The sequence below is a fragment of the Lissotriton vulgaris genome, chromosome 5, assembly GCF_964263255.1.
Source record: "Lissotriton vulgaris chromosome 5, aLisVul1.2, whole genome shotgun sequence".
Taxonomy (NCBI): Eukaryota; Metazoa; Chordata; class Amphibia; order Caudata; family Salamandridae; genus Lissotriton; species Lissotriton vulgaris.
This window is the reverse complement of record NC_141693.1, coordinates 1,249,471,189-1,249,497,387: the sequence shown is the minus strand read 5'-3', so window position 1 is coordinate 1,249,497,387 and position 26,199 is coordinate 1,249,471,189. Positions and strand designations below refer to the sequence as shown.

General features: G+C 46.3%; 1 protein-coding gene across 2 annotated transcripts in view; it reads left to right on the top strand.

The window, feature by feature from the left end:
* The window catches only part of CD53 (CD53 molecule), a 197,128-nt gene that overhangs the window by 17,360 nt on the left and 153,569 nt on the right, over positions 1-26,199 (top strand). The window contains exon 1 of one of the 2 annotated variants that reach the window (XM_086923093.1): positions 6,505-6,649. The exons of the other annotated variant lie outside the window; for it this stretch is intronic. The gene's annotated coding sequence lies outside the window, so the exon portion shown is untranslated. Of the gene's footprint in view, positions 1-6,504; positions 6,650-26,199 lie in introns of those variants that run through there. 2 annotated transcript variants of the gene reach the window in all.

Genomic DNA, 26,199 nt, shown 5'->3' with positions numbered 1-26,199 from the left:
CCTTTCACTTCACAGTTTGACAGAAAGTTATACCTCTGTGCTATCCATGTATGCATGAGCATATCTGCAAATATATATTACTTCCATATAGCGCAGTGTCATGCACAGACCCTGTAGCTCTAAAGTGGGCACAACAGCGTTTCTGTGACATTCCTATAATTGATCATACACAGAGTCAGACTTACTTGAAAAAGGAAGAAGGGGAGCCTGCTATGACCAATTGTCACGTTTGGGGGATTTCATTAATTTGATTTCATTTGTAGCAGGTTCTCACTATAGGAGACACGACAATCAAAGTTGGAGCTCCTATCTAGGAGAAATAGGGCAGAAACAGTGTTATGTGACCCAAATGTTCATTACCTGAACAACTTCAATGAGGTTTCAGGATCGAGATACGACGTCTTTAGATCACCGTTATATTCATGGAAAATCTCTAGAATATCTGTAGATGCAAACAACATAACTCACTACGCGTGTATAGACACAGTGAGTAAAACTAAAGACAGCTATCATGTTATCAAGTCGTTAATCTGATAGGACATAGTATAAAATAAACTAGTCCATATGTTTTCTGTATCAAGAGGTCGATATCGTGCATAAGTTACATCAAATAACCTCCCATGGTTAATGATAAAGTTAAAATGTTCTACATCATCTCATAACGGATATGCAGTATCAAAAAACCAGTCTGTTCACTAACGATATAAATGAATGATAAGACTGAATCACATCGGTATTATGCAATGCACTGCGTAACCATATTGTTGATACTACACAGGGTTACTATAAACGGGGGAGAGCTATATGCGGCAGTATTTTCTACTCAATTTAACTGCATCAGCATAAGTGCGTCAGATATCAAACAGGGACTAGTGAGCTGTAGAGACGAGTCAAGCGAGTGGTACCTCTATCGACATACTCAATTAGCCGTATTAACGTACTGCAGAATAATGTCAGCAAGCGGAGACTAAATAAATACATGCCGACACTCTCCAGATCTAGGTACTTACTAGTTTGTCCGTTCGTTGGGGTCGAAAAAGACGTGCTTCATCTGGACAATTCACGGAGAGGCAATCAAACTACCCTGTCCCGCGCTGTCCCAAATAATTGAACTTTTTAAATATAATACAGCAACTGATGTTTACAGTTAGGATCCAAAATTCTTTTCAACAGAGATCTCTAATACTGCCTATGAGATTGTAAAACAAATCCCTTGCTGGCAATTCGTCTTGATATATTATCTGCCCAAGCTCGCAAGGGTTTATTGGGTTACCCCCCCCCCCCCCTTCTTTACTGACTATTAGAAAGCTGCCAAAAGAACAATTGATGGACAGAATGCAGAACAATGTCATACATTCACCCCAGTACAGAGACCTGGGCCTAAATCCACCGTTTTTTTGCTCACCATGCCATTCCAGTTTGGACCCAGCCATATGCATATCAGTAATGGCCCTGTGCCCATTGGGAACAGTCCACCACGAACTGCTAGGCCAGGTCCTCCCTGGACTGGAAACAAGCAACCTAGGACCGGTTTCGGGCTTTCAGTCCTCATCAGCCAGGATAGCTTGACTCCAGTGGCATGGAGAGTACAGGACTCACGTCTGAGCATACCTGTCCCACTCGGGGTGACAAATGCAAAAAGGACAATTTACGGATAGAATGCACAACAATGTCATACATTCACCCCAGTACAGAGATCTGGGCCTAAATCCATCTTTGTTTGCTCACCATGCCATTCCAGTTTGGACCGAGCCATCTGCAAATCAGTCTTTACTCTGTGCCCATTGGAAATAGCCCAGCCCGAACTGCTAGGCCAGGTCCTCCCTGGACTGGAAACAAGCAACCTAGGACCGGTTTCAGGCTTCCAGCCCTCATCAGCCAGGATTGCTTGACTCCAGAGGAATGGAGAGCACGGGACTCACGTCTGAGCATACCCGTCCCACTCGGGGTGACGAATGCAAAAAGAACAATTGATGGACACAATGCTGAACAAAGTCATACATTCACCCCAGTACAGACATAATTGTTTTGCTCACCATGCCATTTCTGTTTGGACCCACCCATATGAAAATCAGTCTTAACCGTGTGCCCATTGGGAATAGTCCAGCCCGAACTGCTAGGCCTGGTACTCCCTGGACTGGAAACAAGCATTCTAGGACCGTTTTCGGGCTTTCAGCCCTCATCAGCCAGGATAGCTTGACTCCAGTGGCATGGAGAGCACGAGACTCACGTCTGAGCATACCAGTCCCACTCGGGGTGACAAATGCAAAAAGAACAATTGAAGGACAGAATGCAGACCAATGTCATACATTCACCCCAGTACAGAGACCTGGGCCTAAATCCACCGTATTTTTGCTCACCATGCCATTCCAGTTTGGACCCAGCCATATGCAAATCAGTCTTGACCCTGTGCCCAATGGGAACAGTCCAGCCCGAAATTCCAGGCCAGGTCCTCCCTGGACTGGAAACAAGCAACCTAGGACCGGTTTCGGGCTTTCAGCCCTCATCAGCCAGGATAGCTTGACTCCAGTGGCATGGAGAGCACTGGACTCACATCTGACCATACCCGGCCCACTTGGGGTGACAAATGCAAAAAGAACAATTGATGGACAGAATGCAGCACAATGTCATACATTCACCCCAGTACAGAGATCTGGGCCGAAATCCATAGTTTTTTGTTAACCATGCCATTCCAGTTTGAACCCAGCCATATGCAAATCAGCATTGACCGTGTGCCCAATGGGAACAGTCCAGCCCGAAATGCCAGGCCAGGTCCTCCCTGGACTGGAAAGAAGCAACTTAGAACCTGTTTCGGGCTTTCAGCCCTCGTCAGCCAGGATAGCTTGAGTCCAGTGGCATGGAGATCACGGGACTCACATCTGAGCATACCCGTCCCACTCAGGGTGACAAATGCAAAAAGAACAATTGATGTACAGAATGCAGAACAATGTCATACATTCACCCCGGTACAGAGATATGGGCCTCAATCCATCATTTTTTGCTCACCATGCCATTCCAGTTTGGACCCAGCCATATGGAAATCAGTCTTGACCCTGTGCCCAATAGGAACAGTTCAGCCCGAAATGCCAGGTCAGGTCCTCCCTGGACTTGAACCAAGCAACCTAGGACCGGTTTCGGGCTTTCAGCCCTAATTAGTCAGAATAGCTTGACTAGCATGGAGAGCACGGTACTCACGTCTGAGCATACCCGCTCCAATCTTGGTGACAAATGCAAAAAGAACAATTGATAGACAGAATGCAGAACAATGTCATACATTCACCCCAGTACAGAGATCTGGGCCAAAATCCATAAATTTTTTGCTCACCATGCCATTCCAGTTTGGACAAAGCCATGTGCAAATCAGTCTTGACCCTGTGCGCAATGGGAGCTGTCCAGCCCAAACTGCCAGGCCTGGTATGCTCAGGCGTGGGTCCCTTGCTGACTTTGCCACTGGATTCAAGATAGCCTGGCTGATGAGGGTTATAAACCCAAAACCGGTCCCATGTTGCTTGTTTCCGGTCCAGGGAAGACATGGCTTTGCAGTTTGGGCTGGACTGTTCCCATGAGGCACAAGGTCAGACTGATTTGCATATGGCCATGTCTGAACTGGGGTGGCAGAGTGACCTAAAGAATGTTGATGGATTAAACCCAGATCAGTTGACTGGGGGTGAGTGTTTGATTTGCTTAAACGCTCTGTTCATCATCCCCTTTGGTATTGCTTTGTTCGCCCTAAGTTGGCAGGGTATGCCCAGAAGTAGGTCCCTTGCTCACTTTGCCACTGGATTCAAGATAGCCTGGCTGATGAGGGTTATGAACTCGAAACCGGTCCCAGGATGCTTGTTTCTGGTCCAGAAAAGACATGGCTTGGCAGTTCGGGCTGGACTGTTCCCATGAGTCACAGGGTCAGACTGATTTGCATATGGCCATGTCTGAACTGGGGTGGTGGAGTGACCAAAAGAATGATGGTAGATTAAACCCAGATCAGTTGACTGGGGGTGAGTGTTTGATTTTCTCAACGCTCCGTCCATCATCCCCTTTGGTATCGCTTTATTAGAAAGCTGGCATTTTCTTTACTTAGCTCTTTAGTGCCTGCAGCCTGTCTCTGGTTCACATGACAGTAGGCTTTGCGTATTCCTCCTAAACAACCATACACAAAGGAGAGCTTAGGTGTGACTGAATGGGTCATCCCTGGCAGGATGGAAGGGAGGAACTGGGATTCAGCCCCACTTACAGTTGAATAGGCTGTGTCCTGCCTTCACACAAAGAACTGCTTACCCCCTGTAGTTAGTCTGGAGCCGGGGCCAGGAAGGCGGGGCACCTGTGCACATCAATGGCATGCCTCTAGAAGCTTCTTCCCATTTTAAAGGCACAACTGGGTATATATACTGGACCTTAGATACCACCATTTCAGGAATTTTCTGGACCTGTAAATACTCTGCCACTAAGATGTACTGCTGTGCTGCTGAAAGGACTGCAGCTCTAAAGGACTTCTGCCCTGCTGTGTTGACCTACTGCCCTATTTCCTGGATGAGAAGGACTGGGCCTGCATCTTTTGAACCCAGGGAGACTCCAAGTGCAAATTGGCTGGCCTCCTGATCTGAAGCCTCAGGGAAACAACAGGTTTCCAAAAACCTTGTACCTGCACTTTGACTCTGCCATCTATGAGTCTAACCTGCCAGGCAGTGCCACCCAAGTCCTGGACCCTTGGAAATGGGCTTAAGGTGCTCCGCCAGCCTCTGTGAATCCAGCTGAACCAGCACATCTCTTCTGCTGGGCGGAACAAACTTAAGCAGAACCGATGCATGGCAGATGCTGCATGCATGGATTGGACTCATCAGAAAGACCTGCATCGCATCCCATCAGACCCGCCTCTGTGCGATGCATCCTCGGTGTTGGCCTTTGCATCTCTCATCGAAAGCAGCGTTGATGACGGCGACACTCTTTGTATTGCAGCCTCGCAGCTTTTTGGAATCAACTCATCAACATGACTGAATGCTGCCTCTTCGATGCTGGACTTTGCACCTCAAGTCACGTTGAAGGTATACTCAATGATGATGCAGGCCCTTGCATTTCAGCCTTGCCACATCTCGGAACCAATGCATCACTTCGGCTGAGCAACACATCTCCGACGCAGATCCCAACAACGCTCTGCAAGCCAGGATATAAGGCACTTTGTTCAGCAGGCCTAACATGGTCCCTGAAGCCGGCACGCTCTCATCATGGTTAGCCTGAACTTGTCCCTTTGTCCCGATCCTTTGCGACCAGATATTTAGAATTGTCCTTTTTGGAACTATTTTCACACAAAAATTTTAAATTCCATATCTCCGGTTCTACTTTTGTCATTTTGGTCTTTTTTTTGTTTATTAAAGAAGGTTCTATTTTTCAAACTTGATGTGGAGCCCTTTATGTGTGTTGTTTTTCACTGTATTACTGGTTGATGTGTTGCTCAAATACTTTGCACATTGCCTCTAAGTTAAGCCTGACTGCTCTGTGCAAATCTACCAGAGGGTTAAGGGCTGGTTAAAATTGGGATGGTTTGTGCCTTGACAAGAATTGTGGTTCCTGCTTGACCAGGGTTCACACCCCAGCCAACCAACAACCCAATTTCTTACAACACTCTATTAAATGCTTTAAATGTGTACAATTTAATTATATTTATTTAATGGTACTCGGGTCGTCGTTGATCTGTTCTGTTTTTCAAAGACAAAATGATTTTTTCTTCCGCAAAACAGCATCGATCAACTTAAGTACAAATGGAGCAAAATAACAATCTTACAGCTAATAACACGGCACTAAAATATATTGTTAAAAAAGGGGCTTAATTAAAGTTATCACATGACTCTATGTCATCAGTATCATTGTATTCCAGTTCTGTATGTCATTCTTCAAATTGCTGGAATATAATTGGTTTAACTGAGATGAGCTAGAACTGCAACTCCCAAAAAGCATTGGGTTTAACATAAAAATTCAGTACTGGAAGATGTCACATGAATTGATGTATGCCGTCGGAGACACCATATTTCAGGACACATTTTCCTCCCAGAGACAATTGTTATGGAGAAGTGTAACGATGTGGTTCAATTGAGGCTGACTAACGCTGAAACACCCAGAATGCATTGGGTTCAATGAACGCCCAAGACTGGTACACGATGTATCAGAAAACACTGTCTCATTTGTTGTGATACATTTAAGTAACAACGTGCCCACCTTCTGTAGACACTGCCACATATGAAGAGCAAAAAAAGTGCATAAAGATGGGTGATGAGAAAAAAAGAAATTGACAAACGTAACCAAGTAATGGGGCCGCGGAGAGCAACAGAAGGAAACATTTCATCCAGTTTCTATTGTATGTAAACAACTCTGCACTATTAAATAAATATCTTTCTGTTCTCGAACAGATGTGTTTAAAATTATGCCTATTCAATAAAGTCCGGGTCGTGGGATGGTTTCTCTTCCCTATTGCAATCAGTTTCGCCACCAGCTGAGAGGAAATTGTGTAATTTCCTTTTCATTTTTATTTGTCTCGCCAGTAGCATTGGGGTGTTTTTTTCCGTTCATCTCTGACAGAATCGTTTTTAAGAAGCTCTCATTCGGTGCCTGCTCGGCCAGGGGTGAAGAAGGCACCTTTAACCCAAGAGTTGCTCAACAGGTAACCGTGGAGTTAGGAATGGCAGGCCCGCTAACTTGACTTGCATTTTTACAGGAAGGAATGGGGTCTGGCGGTTAATGTGTCACCTATGGAACCAAGAGTCATGTTTCCTATTACAGGCAAACCCACTTACCTTTCCGCAAAATCGGATGGGAAAATCACTTAAATTATCTCCCCGTGTGTCGGTTGTCTTATCTAACAAACTTTGAGTGCGGAGAATTGGGCTGACTGACTTAAAACCTATAACTTGATGGACGGTTCATCACAGGGGTCAACCTACTTTCAGTGAGGAAATGTAAGTGTTCATAATCTGGAGTTAACTGTGTGTGTGTATGTCTTGGTACATTTCATTATGGATTTTGGATGCCACCTTTACAGGCAACAAGTTTATGAGCGATTGAGAGGTCTTCGGTATATGATTTATGTTACAGAAAATTACGGGGACCAGCATGTTTGATTGGTCCACGTTTTGTATGTCTCTAAGTGCATCTCCTGATGTCTTCTCATGATCCCAATGTCTTTTTGCTCCTCTCTCGGTGTCTTCAGAGACACCATTGAAATTCTTGAAAGTCTGATTCTGATCTCCATAGAAAGAGGTGGACCTGAAGGAGGTGTTGGAATGATGGGTAGTGGTCTGCCGTCTTGTCAATCTCTCCCCCCCCCACCCTCCCTCTGGTCGCGAGTCTCCTGATAGAAGCGCGGAATGAAGGTCGACGATACAGTATCATCATCTGCACCCTCCCCCATCTCTTGCGGATCAGCACAGCCCTGTGCAGCACAGGGACCTCTGCCAAGCATGGCAACAGCAGCTGCTCTAATAGTGGCACTGCCAAGCAAGGTGAATGGCCAGTCACGCTCTTTATAGGGCAAAAGGGGCAGTGAGCTCTGGGAGCGAGCAGTAAGAAAGCACAGACGGGCAAGGAACCAGGTGCTCTCAATTAACTTGTAGGAGAACCGGATGAGTTGCTGAGGCAGGTGCAGAAGGCTGGCAGGTCGCAATGAATTGTTTATTCAGTGCCAATATGCCCTACTGAGTAAACGTGTATTCTTTATATTTACAGAGGTGTTGGGAGTGAGGTGGACCAGTGATAGCATTATGAGAAGGCGTGATGAGCAAATTATGTTCCTCATAACTCCTTCATACTGCCCCATGGGATAAGTTGGTGGAAGGTTCATGGTGGGATAGGTGGGGGGGGGGGGGCACACTCAACCTAGAATAGTATATAGTGTTCTTACCTCAGGGCTTTGAATGCCAGAAGACACAACTCTTGTTTTGCTTTCATTGTCTATGATACCACTCAGAAGTCCTCATTAGAAAATACCCGCCTGTGGGTACCTACCCATCTATCAATCTTTACGTTGTATACAGCTCCTTTCTTGTGAGATTCTTACAATGAAGATCTAAAATGTGACTACCTCAAGTAGGGCGGGTCAATGTTAGAATGTGTGTATGTGTTACTGCTTTTAACAGCATGTAGAGCACCATGTCTTTATCTTACTATTATTTTAAATTGTATGTGATGTCGGTCTACCAAAACAAGGGTCTTAGTATGCTCTACATAATAACACTAATGCAGAAATTAGATTAAATTTACAATGCAATGAAAACTAAATTAAACGGAAGAGAAACAGAGACGAGCAGGAAGAAGTTACAGGAGGACAATCGGGAAGAGGATTATGACACTACTTGTAGTTATGTCCCGTGCCTAATTAGGATCAAAGGGATAGAAACAATTGTACAAGCACTGGAGGAGAAGATGCTACTGATTAGATGCCAAGGAGGTGAATCAATAGAAGAGTTTTCATTTTTCTACTGAATTGAAGCAGACTTTCAAGACATTCACATCCTGCAGAAAGAGAGTTCCACAGAATCAGGGGCACTCCTGAAAAAGATTGGGATAGAGCTAGTTGAAACTTGAGATTTCAGGTTTCTATTCTCAAATTACCTTTAACTTTTAGTTGATTCTTTCCTCCAGATATTACGAATAAAGTGAGTTATGGTGGAAATTTAAGTTGAATCAAGGTCTTGAAAATGATGCAAGCCAATTTTATGTACATTCCCATCTAATGCTAGTGATGTGATTGAATATTTGCTTCCCCCACATAGTCTTGCCACTAAATGTAACACAGACTTGTGGGGGGATATGATTTTGGGGAGCTCAGTCACTGATACAGTTCTTTTGATGCTTTGTTCACTGTACCATGTTGACATGATATCTCATATTTATATTGCACTGTACTCTCGAGCTTTGACGTACCTGAGTCAATGAACATAAACAAGGCCCACTTGCATCCAACTCTTCCCATTGTAACCTCTTTGAGGTCAAAGTGACTAGACATGACATGAAGTCAGAATGGCACTGACACAACGGTGAGCAGGTGCTGAGGAATGGCCTCAGGAGTACAAGGCAAGAAGGGAGTTGGGTCAGATCTGGCAGTGAACTGCAGCGGTTGTTGGGTGCTGGTGCTGAAGAGAGCAAGGATAGAGGGTGCAAAACAAGAGGGAAAGGAGAGGCTGTCGAGTCACGGAGATACATGAAGGTAGTCTAGCCTGTCAGGTAGGGGCTACTCAGGGTTGAGTGAGAGGTAAAGAAATGACTTAATATAGCACATTGCCAAGAGCTATACCAGTTGTTAAAGGCCCTTTAATAAACAAGTATAGCACAAGGCAGGACTATAAGGCCGTTAGAACCTTCCTCCCACTAAGGGTGGAATGTTATAAGAAATTAGGTTACTAATTGAGGGGGATAAAACCCTACTCAAACAGCAATCACAATCCTTGTCAAGGTGTAGTCACAAGCAAACCCCAGATTAGCTTCTGCTCAACCTTCTGATAGGTTGGCACAGAGCAGTCAGGCGTAACTTAGAGGCAATGTATAAAGTATTTATGCATCATTACAAACTTTAATCAAGTGAAAACACAACACAAGAAAAATCTCACGCCAATTTAGAAAAACAGAGCAACATTTAATAAATAAATCAAGACCAAAACAACAAAAGCTCAACATGCCACTCACGACTATCTGGTTATGCAAGAGAAAATCATAAGTTCAGGCCGGCAGCGATGTATTGTGAGTCAGATACAGAGACCAGGTTAGACCCAAAGAAGTTATCTTCTCAGTCCAGCGCAGAGTCCCGTTCACGGTGGAGGGGGCTGCGAGGACCAGTGAAGCGTTGCCGATGGACGTTAGCTCGTTAATATAGCGCAAACAGCAGGCCTGGCTTCATGGACAGTCATTGCTGCAGCGCGAAGATCCTGTCGTAGCCGCAGGCGATCTTGCCAGAGCATCCTAATGGTGTTCTCAATGAGAGGTCTGTGCTGTAGTGCTAAGGGTTGGGTTGACAGAACTTCGGGTTGGCAGACTGTGCAAGAAACAAGGTTTTGGTGACAATGGGCCTGTCGCAGTCGGGAAGAGCCCACTAACTTCAATTTCAGTTCCACTGAGGCAACTCCAAGTCTCCAGGACCTGAAAGGCACCACTTTGTGGTCAGAGGCTTAGTCCAGCTAGATCTGGGTGCTGGTTCACGCAGTTGGGAGCCTGTTATGTCCCCGTGACTCTGAACAGGAGGCAAGCAGACTAGCCCTTGGATTCACTCTCAGAGTTCTGGGTTAAGGTGTAAGTCCAAACCCTCTGTCTCAGGCAGGAGGGCAAACATCCAGCAAGACAGCAGTCCAGTAAGGTAGTAGTCCAGCGCAGCAGCAGTCCAGCAGAGTCTCATTCATTTCAGCAACACATCAATCCTTCTTCCTGGCAGGGTCTCTACATGTCCAAAAATGTACTCAAGAGTTGGTGTCTGAGGTTCAATATTTAAACCAGGTGCCTTTTTTGAAGCGGGAAATGCTTCTAGAGGTTTTCCTTTGAAGTGCAGAGGTTTCCTGCCTCCACTATCCTGGTTCCAGACTAACTAGAGGGAGTATGCAGCCCTTTGTGTGGAGGCAAGACAATCTATTCAAGTGTAAATAGGGCCATCCCCAGCTCTGCCTTCCCATCCTGCCAGTGATGGCCCATCCAGGCACACCTAAGCTAACCTATTGAGTGTGGCTGTCTAGGTGGAATACATAAAGTCAAACTCTCAGCTACACTCAGTCATGTGACCCAGAGGCAGGCTGCAGGCACTGAATGGTTAAGGCAAGAAAATGTCAACTTTTTAAAAGTGGCATTTTCAAATTTCTAATTTAAAATCCGACTTTACCATAAGAGAGGATTATTTATTACAATAAAAAAAATTTAAAAATATGAACGGATACATGTTCCTATTTTGAGGTTAGAGCTTATTAAATGTATTAAGCTAACTCCAATATTATCCTATGGGAGAGGTATGCCTTGCAGTATTGAAAATCAAGTCTTTCCCTACCAGGATATGTAAAGCTTAAAAGTACATGTCCAACTTTTTAAATACACTGATCCCTGCTCCCTGGGCTGTTCAGGGCCTACCCTAGGGGTGACTTACATGTATTAAAAAGCAAGGTTGGACCTGGCAAAAAATTTGTATGTGGGAAGAGCTTTATTGGGTCGGCAGAGCTAAACTATCATCAGAAAAAACACACAGGAGAAAAAACTACACATGCAGTTAATGTGCAAAGAGCTTTGTTCTGTTGTCATTGCTGACATATCATCAGCGAATACACACTGGAGATAAACCTTACAAATGCAGTGAATGTAGAAAGGGCTTTTATAAATCGTCAAACCAAATGCGCCATCCGAAAATGCACACGGGCAGATCAGAAAGGTGCAAAGAATGTGGGAAAGTATTTTGTATTTCATCATCCCTACGTAAAACATCTGAGAACACCCAGAAAACCTACTCATCTAATGAATGTGGGAAGACTTAACTAACAGTTCAAACTTAATATGTTATGCACAAAACCACACAGGAAATGACACCCATTCTAAAAAAGTGTCCCCAGCAGTCACATGCCCGGGAGGTTGTTTGGAGTTCTGACAAAAGAACCACACTTTAAGAGTCTGTAGCTTCTCTGCTGTGGTGCAAGTGAATCTTGAATTAATGGCAGTCCCAGAACAACAGTCAGATAGTGGCCTTGCAAAGACCTACACATCATAAGGCTATCAATATTGTATTGAACTGAGAAAGGTTAGAATGCTTGAATATTTGGATACCTGTTGTGAATAGCATTTTCCTAGCATTCTTTGGCATACAAATGGGATTAAACTCCATCATTGTACATATATATATATTGAAACAAAACCCAACCTGGAAGCATTAACCCAGTGAAACAAAACACAGAAGTTCAGCAAATGTGAAAATTACTTCTCTTAGATGTCAGTCCTGCATTCCCACCTGAAACACTTACGTGCACTTCTAGAGCTGGGACGCCATGTTGCTGGGGCATCCATGCGCTCTACAAATATTTTAACAAATATTCCAACATGGTTAAAATTGCAGTTTTAAAACTGCACACACAGGCTGCAATGGCAGACCTGAGACATGTTTAAAGGGCTACTTCAGTGGGAGGCACAATTAGCGCTGCAGGCCCACAAGTAGCATTTAATTTACTGGACCTGGTCACAGGTAATGCTATTCTAATAGGGACTTACAGGTAAATTAAGTATGCAGTTGGGGATAAGCCAATTCAGGTGTGAAGGAGGGAGCACAAGCACTTTAGCACTGGTGAGGTGGTAACATGTGCAGAGTCCTAATGCCAGCAAAACGAAGTCAGCAAATAAGCAGGGTTGACAGAAAAAGTTAGGGGGGAAACCACACCAAAGATGCCAGGTCTAACAACTGTTCTAAATTAAAAAATGAGAAACATAAAGACAAACATTGGCTCATACCAGTTATTATAAACCTGGAGTTACTCCATTGACTTCAATGGAGCGCTCAACATTCCAATGTTCTAATTATAGTTTATGACTGGACAACTAAATATTGGTTGCCCATGTTTGTCGTATGTTTTAAAGTAAGTTTAGCAGTTCACGAGTTCACATAGCAATTAAAACAATGGTCATGATTCACATCTGAATAACTTTTGCGTTCCCGGTAACAACAATCAAGGGACTTTTTCAATACTGGAATAATGCTGCAATAATGAACAAAGTCAGGCTGCTCCCGTCTTTTACTTTGACTCACAGGTAATCACGGATCTGCAACATATTACCTTATCATGCCCATTTTAGTCACCTACCAAACAAGGTTTCTTACCATTGACATATTTTGCATGGCTGGTAGCACCTATTTACCTTTACAACACGAAACTCTCCATGGCTTCGGTACTTCCACATAGGGACTTTGCCGTCTTGCACTCAATCAGTTTCCCTTATCACTACATTTTAATCTAATTTCCATGTTTTGCCTCACAGTCAATTTTCACCTTTCAGATGTTACTATCACTTTGTAAACTCCATCACCCTCCTGGAGAACCTTAACAACAATGACCTCACCGAACTGGCCACCAAGCCCACGCACAAAGCCGGAAACACACACTACACATCTTCAGCTACAAAATCAAATTCACCTACCCCACAGAGCTCACCTGGATTGACCACGCCATTGCTAACCTCAACATCTCCGATGCCCACCACACCATCACCAAGCACCACAGTCCCACCCACCGCAGCTGAGGAAAGGTAACCAAGACTCAATGGACATAGGTCCTTAGCCCCAAACAACCGGAAACTTCAGACCTTGATAAGACTTTCCAGAACATCTCTACATGGATCACTGATTGCGCCGACAGTCATCCTGATGAAACCAGCAAAATCCAACAAAACCTCCAAAGAAGCCAATTGGTGCACCCCAGAGCTCAGAACCACCAAGTGCAACTGCTACAGACTCGAGAGGCGTTGGACGTCACTAAGGACCCCTCCAACAGAGCCGCCCTTTAAGCAGTCATCTGTAACTACCACCTGCGCATGAAGTAAGATCAGAGAGCAGCCATCACTGTCCGTATAGACACTTTTCCAACTACATAAAGGAGCTTTTTAAAATAGTCAACACATTTTCCAACCAGAGAGCCACAAAGAGCACCATCCACCCCTCCCAAGGACTCTGCGAAACCCTCTCAGACTACTTCCACAGCTAGATGGCCACCATCTACAACAACTTCGACTGCCAATCAACGACTCTCAGCCTCGATAACCTCAACCAACTAGCGAACAATAGCCAGGCGATAACCACCTGGTGTCTGCTCACCACTCAGGCCACCACAGCCATCATTTTGTCCATCCACTCAGGTGTGCCCATCGACTCCTGCCCCCACCATATCTTCAACCTTGGGACCAACTCATTCAGCACAGAACTCACGAGCATCCTCAACACCTCCATCCCCACAACAACCTTCCTGGACAGATGGAAACAGGCAGAGGCAAACCCCTCCAAAAGAATCCCTCTGTCTACCCCAGTGACCTAAAAAATTACCATCCAATCTCCCTGCTGCCCTACCCAAACTACTAGTCCTCTCACTCACCGAGGACCCTGCCAGCACCAAAATCAACGTCTGCATGGCCATGACCAACATAGCCAATTGGATGATATGCAACTGCATCAATCTCAACTCCACAAAACAGAAGTCCTGATCTTCGGGAAGAACTCCTCTGTATGGGATAACAGCTGATAGACAGCAGAACTCAGACTAACACCCACACCGACAGACCATGCATGCAACCTTGGCATCATCCTCAACTGACAACTGACTATGAAACGACAAGCCATCAAAGTCGCCTCTTGCTTCCACACCCTATGCATGCTCCGCAGAATCTTCAGATGGATCCCTATCAACACGAGAAAGACCATCACACAAGCCCTCGTCCGAAGCCGCCTTGACTACGCAAGCCCTCTATGCCGGAATTTTCATTGAGCTCCTCAGAAGACCATAGACCAGCGACGGCTCGTGGAGGGAGTTACGGTGGGGCAGGAGGGCGGGGAGGGGGAGGGGCAGGGTGGAGGTTGCTAAAAACCGGCATATGGATAATTGCAGGTAAGTAAACAATTTAATTAATCAAACGAATTTCGTAGTGCGCCTTGCATCGCAAAATGCAATGCAGTGCGAGCTACGAAATTCGTTTGATTAATTAAATTGTTTACTTACCTGCAATTATCCATATGCCGGTTTTTAGCAACCTCCACCCTGCCCCTCCCCCTCCCCGCCCTCCTGCCCCACCGTAACTCCCTCCACGAGCCGTCGCTGCCATAGACTATACAGAATACCACAGCCAGACTCATCCTGGTCCTCCCAAACAGACCCACAGTATCCCCACCTCAGAAACCTTTGCTGGCTTCCCATCCAGAAGAGATGGCAGTTTAAGAGCCTCACACACACTTACAAAGCTATACACAATCAAGGACCATCCTATATCAACCATCGACTGAACTTCCATCTGCTTGCAAGACACCTGCACTCCGCCTCACTAGCCCTTGCTCACACAGCCCTGCATCCGTCGCAGCCGAAGCAGAGACCTCTCCTTCTCCTACATCGCCGCCAGTACCTTTCTCTCCACCTCCGTACAGCTCCCTCCCTGGCGGACTTCAGAAATATACTCAAGGCCTTGCTTTTCCACTGAGACATGGCACCATCAGCACCCAGATAACCCATTTGGTGACAGTGTTGCACTATACAAATGCTGATTGATTGATTGATTTACTGATTCACTGCAATTTATTCAGACATACGACAGTCAGATCGAGACCCCACTAAACCAGTTATTAACTCCACATTAATTTTTTTTACATCTGAGTAAGTTCTACCTCATTAAGATTTCCTATTATCATAATTCAGCCTAGACACTATGATTTTTGTGTCTTTAAATATAACTATTTGCATTCTTTCACCGGCAGACTTACATTATATCATGGTTCTCTTTCAGTCTTTAGTCAGTGGTTAGTGCAGAAGAGGACACATATTTGGTCACACATTTACCAGCACCTTGCTGAAAATATATGAGCAAGTGGCGGGTGTGTCAGGCAACACTCTGTGACTTTTGGTGTGTAAGCTAGAAAAATGAAGGATATAAAGACTGTTTAGTAAGAACAGTCTGTATGGAATAGGCACATTGAGATGTAGATTCAAAGGAAATGGATTACATGAGATCCCATATTTGTGATTATCTCTGTCACCTACAATTATTTTTGAAAATATATTGTCTTGGCATGTTTAGATGCACGTACACTCATATCATATATACCATTGCATGTCTTTTGCTTTAAAGAAACTGTCGAGGCCTTGGATTAAGGATTTCTCCACTGCCTTCCATTTACAAACATTCACACTTTTTGAATTAAGGATTATATTCACTCACATTGGTTAAAATTTCAGTTCATGTGGATACCTTTAAACTGTTGCATAGTAGCATTCAGCTCTGAAAAGCATTGGTATCAACCTTTTACCAATAATAATTATGGTTTCTTATCTGCATATGTTTTACCGTTGTAGCATTGAAAGGTTTACTTTTCTTTTTACATAAATCCCTTGGGTGAGACACGTCTTGACTGTTGTTGGCGTTTTTAATTCTATTGAGCTACAAACCGTTACCATGAATGTAATAAATGGTATTGAGTTATGGACTGTGACCAATATTTCGAATTACTATAAGAACGTGGGAAAATCTTCTTGACTTAACTTGAGAACCTCTCGACTAACTCTAAAAGCATAAAGTAAAAGTGTGCAACCAATATTTAATTGTGTATCCTTATCTGCTTTTCTGATAGGAATCCATTTATAGCACCCATGGATTATGGTGTGCATTTAGTTTGGTTTGCTTCTAATAAAATATACGTTTCAATGTAAGCTAAATTGGCGTAAGCAGGAGTGTTAGCCAATAATTCTTTACCAATAATTCTCTCTTCTAATTATAGTTTATGGTTATAAGGGTGACCTATGACTCATGACGAAAATATGAAGGTAAACCAGTGTATAATAAAAACAAGACAAATGCTCTAAGCTGATCTGCAGACCTTCCTAAACCATATGAAGGGTTACCCCGGTGCAACAGGCGATATTATCTCATATACATTTGCTGCACTGCAGTGATGAGCCTGCCCACACATAAGGGAAACAAGCATTGGAAATGCAATAGGTCTCGCACCATTAGAGTTAGTGCTTTTAGAATTGTTTATGGGTTTTTTTTGTAAATGTTTAGCATTTTTGTTTCCTGTAGCCAATGCTAAAGTATTACAAATAAAAAAAGCCATAAACATTTCTAAAAGCTCTAACTGAAATGGTCTGAGAACTATTGCACTGTGTGAGGGTGAGGGTGAGTGTGAGTGAGGGTGAGGGTGAGTGAGGGTGAGTGAGGGTGAGGGTGAGTGAGGGTGAGGGGTTGAGGGTGAGTGAGGGTGAGTGAGGGTGAGGGTGAGTGAGGGTGAGGGAGGGTGAGGGTGAGGGAGGGTGAGGGGTTGAGGGTGAGTGAGGGGTTGAGGGTGAGTGAGGGTGAGTGAGGGTGAGGGGTTGAGGGTGAGTGAGGGTGAGTGAGGGTGAGTGAGGGTGAGGGGTTGAGGGTGAGTGAGGGTGAGGGGTTGAGGGTGAGTGAGGGTGAGGGTGAGGGTGAGTGAGGGTGAGGGGTGGCCAACATCGCTATCCTCGTTAAACCAGTTGGCTCATCAGTGTTTGTCAACAGTGCGCCTTGTTGAGTAAGCAGAAAGAGATCGACGCCGGTTCGATAATGCCACAGCTCTGTGCTAACAAAAATGCGGAAAAAATAAGCATTTAAATCATTGGCAAATTCAGTAAGCAGAAAGAGATCGACGGCGGTTCGATAATGCCACAGCTCTGTGCTAACAAAAATGCGGAAAAAAGTAAGCATTTAAATCATTGGCAAATTCTACGGAAATTGATTGCAAATGGGAGCAGCTCTGCTTGCAAATCCTCCCTCCGTCGCCCAGGCTGCTGGACTGGAATTGCAGCAGCTAGAAGTGAGGAAGAAAAAAACAAGCAGCAGAGCACGGCGTCAGTGTTGGCATTGCTGGGGGGTAGGGGGGAAGTGGGGATTTAAAAAGAAATGCGACACGGCGGGCAGGGGAGGGGGCGGAGCGGGTAAAATAAACAAAGCGCAGAAAAACACACAGAACCAGGGCTACATTTCACACATATTAAAGAAACCAGCAAACAACTACAACATAATGCAAGGCAAAATAAATACTAATTAGAGCAATGGTGCCAAGTACTAATCCTGCGTAAGCATGTGTACTACACTAAACAAGCATATGTAAAATGAAGAATGAAGGAAACAGTCCCAAATTTTGTGAAACTTATTAGTAGCAGCTTGGGTTGAAGACCGGAGATACAAGAAGAGAGATAACGACCAGGAGTTAGATGGTGAAACGTAATCCTCACGCTGCATCCAACACCAGCAACAACCAGAGGCCAAGCGTAGCCTGGCAGCCGGTAGCACGAGCCAATAGAGAGCTTGATTACAGACACAGGCAACAGCAGACAACCGCTGCAATCGCAAAGGACCCTGAGCTGAAAATAGCGTCCACAACCTCTACCTTCACTCTCATTTCAAAATCCTTCTTGGTTTAGTAATCCTCTGAGGGAAAAATGCTTGTGACGTGTGTCTGTTTACAAAAAGGACAGGCAAAAATACAGAAAGAGCTTCATAATCCAAACCAAATTTAAATCCGATAAATATTTAATAATATTTCACAAGCAGAAATGATCAAAGGTGGATCAGATCATCAAATAGGGATCCGTAAAACTGGCAAAATAATAAAGGGCAGAGCTAGAGAAGTGTTTCTTTTATAAAAGTTATTGTACGCCTGTCTGTTGTCTTGCTTTATGACGAGGTGTTGAAATTACGGCATTCCCAATAAATTCTAGATTCCAACATCCCCATGAGTTCCCGTAATGGTCCGGAATGGTCTTAAAACATCCTGAGAATCGGCTCCAAAAATAGTGATTTTTCTTAGAGTCTCCATGGTGACTTTGAGGTTTTTTGGCCCTGGTAGGGGAATTTAAAGGATGCAATCCTATTTATTTGGTGGAAATCTCCTACAAGATCAAGCCACAATTCCCCACACCAAACCAAAAAGGGGGGAAGTGGGGATTTAAAAAAAAATGCGACATGGCGGGCAGGAGAGGGGGCGGAGCGGGTAAAATAAACAAACAAGATGGAGGGAAGAGAGGGGAGGGGGGAGGAGAAATGCGACACGGCGGGAAGGGGAGGGGGCGGAGCAGGTAAAATAAACAAACAAGACGGAGGGAAGAGAGGGGAGGGGGGAGGAGAAATGCGACACGGCGGGAAGGGGAGGGGGTGGAGCGGGTAAAACAAGACGGACGTGCACGCGCTTTTAAGCTCAATGCGCATGCGCATTGAGCTTAAAAGTCACGGGCACTGCAAGGAATCGCCACGATTCCTTGCAGTGGATAAAGAGTGGATAAGCCCCCATAGTCTCGCTTGCTCGATGCGCATGCGCATCGACAGGCGAGACCTAAAAAGGAGATATTGAGAAAAACACATGAGTAGGTGGGATCGCAACACAGATATAACAGCATCTAACTATTGACGTCATTATCCCACCAAATTTACATTCATTTTATTTGTGTTCTGATGAACAATAGAATGTTTACTACAACATTCTTGGCGCACAACTTGATTGCTTTAGTTCTGTTTTCTTTTCCGTTTACACAAATTCATTAATAGTTTTTGGCCTTTTTCTGCATGTGAATATTTCCTCTTTTCTCTTAGTAATCCTTGGGCATTGGGATGTTTGATATCATCTACATTGTGTGTGTGTGTGTGTGTTTAGGGCGTGGGGGCAAGAACACCTTACCGATGGCTGGGCTTTTCCAGATTTTCCAGGTATCGTGCATAACTCCTGTTCAAAGATCTGCCATTGAAAATGAGGCACATCATGCAACATCTATATTCAACTCACTGCATTCTGTATTTTTATTTAGCTTTTTATTTTTTGCCCGCAGAATTTCAGCAGGTTTGACCTGCTAAAATCTGTCATGGATAACTGCGGGGGTCCAGCAATGGTGGAGGGGCGTCACCCCACTGTCTGGCAAAGAGCCAGTAAATGAAAAATGAAACGATGTTTTAGCATTGTTTTCTTTTTTATTGCAGGCTCTGAGCCTGTGATGTAGGGAGGGGCAGGGTCGAGGCATGGTAGGGGGAAGAGGTGTACTGTCTGCAATCCTTACGTGTGCATATGTATTTTGGCTGATCGTTTCAGGTCGACCAACAAACACATGCGCACTTAGGTTTCTCCAGTCCAGATCCATTGAGCAGCTGGTCAGTAGAAACCCCACAGACAGTTCGGGCTGGACTGTTCCCATGAGGCACAGGGTCAGACTGATTTGCATATGGCCATGTCTGAACTGGAGTGGCAGAGTGGGCTAAAGAACGGTGATGGATTAAACCCAGATCTGTTGACTGGGTGGGAGTGTTTGATTGGTTCAGATGCTCCGTCCATCACCACACCCTTTATTACCGCTTTGTTCGCCATAATATGACAGGGTATGCTCAGACGCGAGTCCCTTGCTCACTTTGCCACTGGATTCAAGCAAGCCGGGTTGAAGACGGCTGAAATACCAGAAACCGGTCCTCGGAAGCTTGTTTCTGGTCTAGTGAAGGCATGGTTTGGCAGTTCGGGCTGGACTGTTCCCATGAGGCACAGGGTCAGACTGATTTGCATATGGCCATGTCTGAACTGGGGTGGTAGAGTGGGCTAAAGAACGGTGATGGATTAAACCCAGGTCTGCTGGCTGGGTGGGAGTGTTTGATTGGTTCAGATGCTCCGTCCATCACCACACCCTTTTGTACCGCCTAGTACCTCCACCGAAACATGTTTAATACAGGGGCAGTGCCACCAAATATGGTGAATGCACTCAAAGAGATCAGTGAGGGCACTAGCAGACAGATAGAGTTTGTGCAGCTTAGTTGACCAAAGATACCTTTGGAATACCCTATAGTGTGCATTCCCGCCCAAAGTACAACTGGAGTTTTGTTTTATATCTCACCAGAAGTAGGTCAATTGAGCTTTTTATACCTGTGTCCCAAAGATAGCAGCCCATTTCACTGGTTGTCAGAGGGTTTACTTCTACTAAGAGTTCATGCAGGGTTGAGATAACTCCTTTCGATCCGGTGGTTGTTTTTACAAACTTCTTGAATGGGGTTAGTTTGCTTTTAATGTGGAATGCATCACCCTGTAGCATAATGAAATCTTTCTATTTCATCTAAACCAAAAAGGTGCTTTCAGTCCTCAAACAATATGATCCTGTTCTCACAAAAAAAGTTCAGATATTGTAAGGCAATCTACGTTGCTATGCATCAAATGCACATGGCAACAGTTCGGACATGAAGTTAGGGTTGTAACATATATGGGTCTGAGAGGGGGTGCCTGTCCCAGACCACCATTGTGGCATTTGTGGGGGCACTAAGACATGCTTTTATGGTGCCTGTCTTTCCTGGGTTTTCATTTAAATCCAGAGGGTCTCGCTCACCGTTGCACAATAAACACTTAGTCACAGTGTGTCCGCAGCTCTTAGGAACCATTATATGGCCGGGATGCCTGTCACCCCCTCCCAACACAATCCCCAAGGATGGGAAGACGGACGCAGTTCTGAACTTTTGGAAGGCGGGAGGGAGTCACCCTCCCGGCCGTATTTATTAAAATATGAAACAAAATTAAAACATTAAAATAACAGTTTCATATCATGTACAATTTTCATTTATTACATTTCGATGAAGACATGTTCTTTGGCTAACCTTAACAAATCTCTAGTACAAAGGTTTTCCTAGCCGAGTCTAACATCCTGCAAATGCATACTTTCGAAATTAAAATTGTACATCCTAGCATTACGGGCCAACGGCAAGGTCGCAACCGGTGTCAGATCCCTACTACCAGAACTCTCCCCCTCACGATGTGAGGGCGGGCGCGCAGAGGACTGTACCTCTGTGCCAACTCGAATTTCCCTTGTCTTGCGGGGGCCCCCTATTTTAACTCGACGCCATCTTAAGGGTCGTCCGAGGACTCGTGTGAGGTGTCTGTTAGAAGGTAGCGTGGACCCCCCTCCCACCCCACACTGTCTATCACATCCGCCGTCGCGGATATCCGGGCCCCGGGAAATTCGTAGGAGGGGCATCTTAGCCGCCTCCTCCCCTGGAAGGGGTCTATGGCCGTCTTCCCGTAGGCGACCCATACTTAGTGGGTGCCGCCTCCCCGTGTGAGGGGCCAATGGCCGCCTCCCCCCGGGCGCTCCCATCCGTAGTGGGTGGCGCCCCCCATCTAGGGACCTTGAAATTACTGCTCACCGATCATGACCTTACCGCCCGACCAAAATAAATACGACATTTGTTTACGTACTAAGGGAGAAAAATATACTGTACCTTGCAATATTTGTCTCTACTACTAGACATTTTATCACATCATTAAACTTAGACCGTTATCATTCGCTAAACCAGGTACGAAGATGTTATCAAGCAAATCACTTTATTGCAGTACCAACATTGTCCTGTTATCAACCGCTATACAACGGAAAAATATGTTATCAAAGCAAATCATTTTATTGCAGTACTAACGTTGCCATAAGGGGCTGGTGGGTGGGTCAAAATTGCTCCTTGTTCCATCGAGGGCTCACGTGCAACGAGTGGGTGCAGCTTCCAAGCACAGGAACAAGAGGACGCTTCTTCAGATTCCTGCTCTCTTTATTCCTCTTCGGGAGGGCGTGTACCCTCCTCCGGTACGCCTACTGGGCGTGGCCAACGGTGTAGGTGTCTAGGACAACCCCTCCTGGGCGGGAAAAGGCGCGCCCCGGCTAAGCCACTTCGGGCATACCAGCCGTGACACGTCCCCCGCCCAAAATGGTTTCCCGGGGGGATCCGGGCCCCCTACCATACGTTCGGGGGGACCGAGTGGTCGCTCCTTTCCATATGGCCGGGATGCCTGTCACCCCCTCCCAACACAATCCCCAAGGATGGAAAGACGGACGCAGTTCTGAACTTTTGGAAGGCGGGAGGGATTCACCCTCCCGGCCGTATTTATTAAAATATGAAACAAAATTAAAACATTAAAATAACAGTTTCATATCATGTACAATTTTCATTTATTACATTTCGATGAAGACATGTTCTTTGGCTAACCTTAACAAATCTCTAGTACAAAGGTTTTCCTAGCCGAGTCTAACATCCTGCAAATGCATACTTTCGAAATTAAAATTGTACATCCTAGCATTACGGGCCAACGGCAAGGTCGCAACCGGTGTCAGATCCCTACTACCAGAACTCTCCCCCTCACGATGTGAGGGCGGGCGCGCAGAGGACTGTACCTCTGTGCCAACTCGAATTTCCCTTGTCTTGTGGGGGCCCCCTATTTTAACTCGACGCCATCTTAAGGGTCGTCCGAGGACTCGTGTGAGGTGTCTGTTGGAAGGTAGCGTGGACCCCCCTCCCACCCCACACTGTCTATCACATCCGCCGTCGCGGATATCCGGGCCCCGGGAAATTCGTAGGAGGGGCATCTTAGCCGCCTCCTCCCCTGGAAGGGGCCTATGGCCGTCTTCCCTTAGGCGACCCATACTTAGTGGGTGCCGCCTCCCCGTGTGAGGGGCCAATGGCCACCTCCCCCCGGGCGCTCCCATCCGTAGTGGGTGGCGCCCCCCCTCTAGGGACCTTGAAATTACTGCTCACCGTTCATGACCTTACCGCCACAGGCCGGATAGTTGACCGGCTATCCGGCCCCCCCACAAACTCCTACTAAAGGTCATGCTTTTACAAACCCCTTAACCATGCTATGAAGTCTCCTATGAGTAAGACATTCCCCTCCCGGGACAAATGGACCCCATCATCGAGATACATGCGATCCCCCCGAATACATCCATGCGGAATACAGTGCAACTGCGCAGAGCGAAACAACCTCCCAAGTTTGTTGTTGACCTTTTTCACTGAATGGTTCAGAGCTGACACAGAGAGGCCCCCCCGCCACACCTTCCTGGGAATCATGTGGGACCATGCTATCGTGCACCCCGGCATCCTTCTCGCCAGCCAGCTAACAGCAGATAGAACTCGCTCGAGTAGTACTCGCCGACCGAGTGTCACCAAGTCATTGCCCCCCAGATGTACTATGATTACAGATGGCGGTGACCTCTGCCGCCCTAACAGTTCCTCAATAAAACATTGAAACTGGTCAATACAGAGCCCGCCCCTTCCGTGGAAGGTCACCCTGTACCCGTATTCCCCAGCTGCGTGAGTCACGTCACCTGCTTTGAATACGTCCCCGGCCCGCCTCACGTATGAGTGGCCCACGACCCACACCACTCTCTCCTCAGCCGGTGATCTCTGACCGCTGATCCCCAGGCGCCGGGTCGACTGCACAGTCCGCCCCCCATAGCATAGTCGCGAAACTGTAAACCAAACAGAAGACAAGAAGCGTGAGTGCATGACATTGGCTTCACAACATGTGCAACCGCACATACCTTTTATAACAGTTCGAGGACCATCGTCCCAGTTGTTTCACCTTCTCAACACTCTGACCCCCAGCTGTAGCCTCTGTAGCAGCCCCTATCCTAAAGGAATGGGTCCCAAAATCACCCGGGTCCAAGCCCGCTGCTGCGATTGCCATTGTTAGCACCCTCTGAAACTGAAACCTCGTCAGTGAGGTGGCGTCAATGTGTCTCAGCAGGCTTCCCCCCCATGTATCCGCCCTTCGCGCCAAATATTCCTCAACGCACTTCACCGGGCACATGGGGGACCCTCGCATGCGCTGGACAATAACACTGTCTCCCATAGCACTCTGGTCGGTCTTGGACCTGGTTATTGTGACTACCATTGAATCACCCTTAATCAGAATGTGATCCCGACACAGACCTCCCTCCACATCTTTCTTATTTCTTGCAACCAGCTCGCTCACCCGCATAGCCCCATGGAACGCTAATGCAAAAGCGGCCCGGAACAGCACTGCCCCGAACTGGGAGGAACATGTCGTGGGAAGTATCGCCATTAGCAGGGACAACCTTTCTAACCCAATCGGGCGCCTCTCGTCCACTCTACGACCCTCAAGGCGTTGCCAACCACGAAGGGCTATCTTTACCAAAAAGGACGATGTCGGGTCCTTGATGCCATGCGCCTGCGCCATGAATGAAATGGTGGCCCGGTGCCTATTGGCCGTTGCCGCTGATCGGCCTTCACTGTGCAGTGCTACTAGAAACTTCAGGACATAATCCTCCTGACCCCAATTGTCCCCCCCTGCTGTACCCAAAAATGCACAATAGGAACGAAACGCTCCTTCGTATGCCTTCCTTCTCCTGGGGGCTAAGCTTGCTGCGACAAGGTCTCGTAATCCGGGGCACCGAGTAGCCAGAGTGCTTCGGGGAATGGTGCCGCCGCTAGGTCCGCGGAAGGTAGATAACCCCTGAAAGCCTGCATGTGTGAACGAGAGAGTGCATCAGCCGCCTGGTTCAGTACACCTGGCACATGCTTCGCCCTGAATTGTACGTTCAGTCTCAGGCTAAATAGTACAATTTCCTTCAGTAATCTCAATATCCACTTGCAGCGTGCTGCCTGATTATTTATACATTCAACTACAGTCATATTATCGGACCAAAACACCACAGAGCGATCTCTGAACTCATCCGGCCATGCCTTCAGAGCCACTAAAATGGGGAACAACTCGAGAAACCCAATGTTACCTGTGAGACCGCTGGTGTGCCACCACGTCGGCCATGTCTGCGCCGACCATCGATTACCAAAGATGGCGCCAAATCCCACGCTCCCCGCCGAGTCGGTCCACAAACCCAGCTCGTCCGAAGACGCTGGCGGCTTGTTCCACACCACTCGACCGTTGAAGTCCGCCAGGAACGCCAACCAGATGCGCATATCCTGGCGAACCTCTGCCGACAGTCTTGTGCGGTGGTGACCTTCCTTGAGACCAACCATGGCTTGTGCAATAGAGCGGGGAAAAGGGGCGGGCCATTGGTATCACTCTTAGGGCAAAGTTAAGCTGGCCCACTGCTTGTTGTAACTGATGAAGAGTAACTTTCTCTTTGCTAATGCACAGTTCCAGGGAAGCCCTGAATTTCGCTACTTTCCCTACTGGCAAACGGAAACATCCCTCCACAGAATCGAGCTCAATTCCAAGAAACTCGAGTGAAGTAGACGGCCCAATCGTCTTACCTGGTGCCAATGGCACCCCGAACCTCTTCATGAGAGTGCAAAATTCATGTAAGGCCCGCGCACATTTTGTGTCGCTGGCTGCCCCCAAGAACAAAAAATCATCCAGGTAATGCATAACATGGCTATGGCCAGTGGCTTTGGTAAATGCCCATTCCAGAAAACAGCTGAATTTCTCAAAATAAGCACAAGAGATGGAGCAACCCATTGGCATACATCTATCCATGTAGTAATGGCCCTGGAACACAAAGCCTAACAGTCGCTGATCCCGTGGGTGTACCGGGAGCAACCGGAACGCTGACTCGATATCTGACTTCGCCATCAGCGCTCCGGGCCCCAGGCGATTCAACATGGCGACGGCATCATCGAAGGATGCGTACCGCACCGAACAAACTCCTGGGTCAATCGCATCGTTCACTGAAAGACCCCTTGGAGAAGACAGTTATGGATCAGCCTAAATTCCCCCGGGTCCTTCTTCGGGACTAC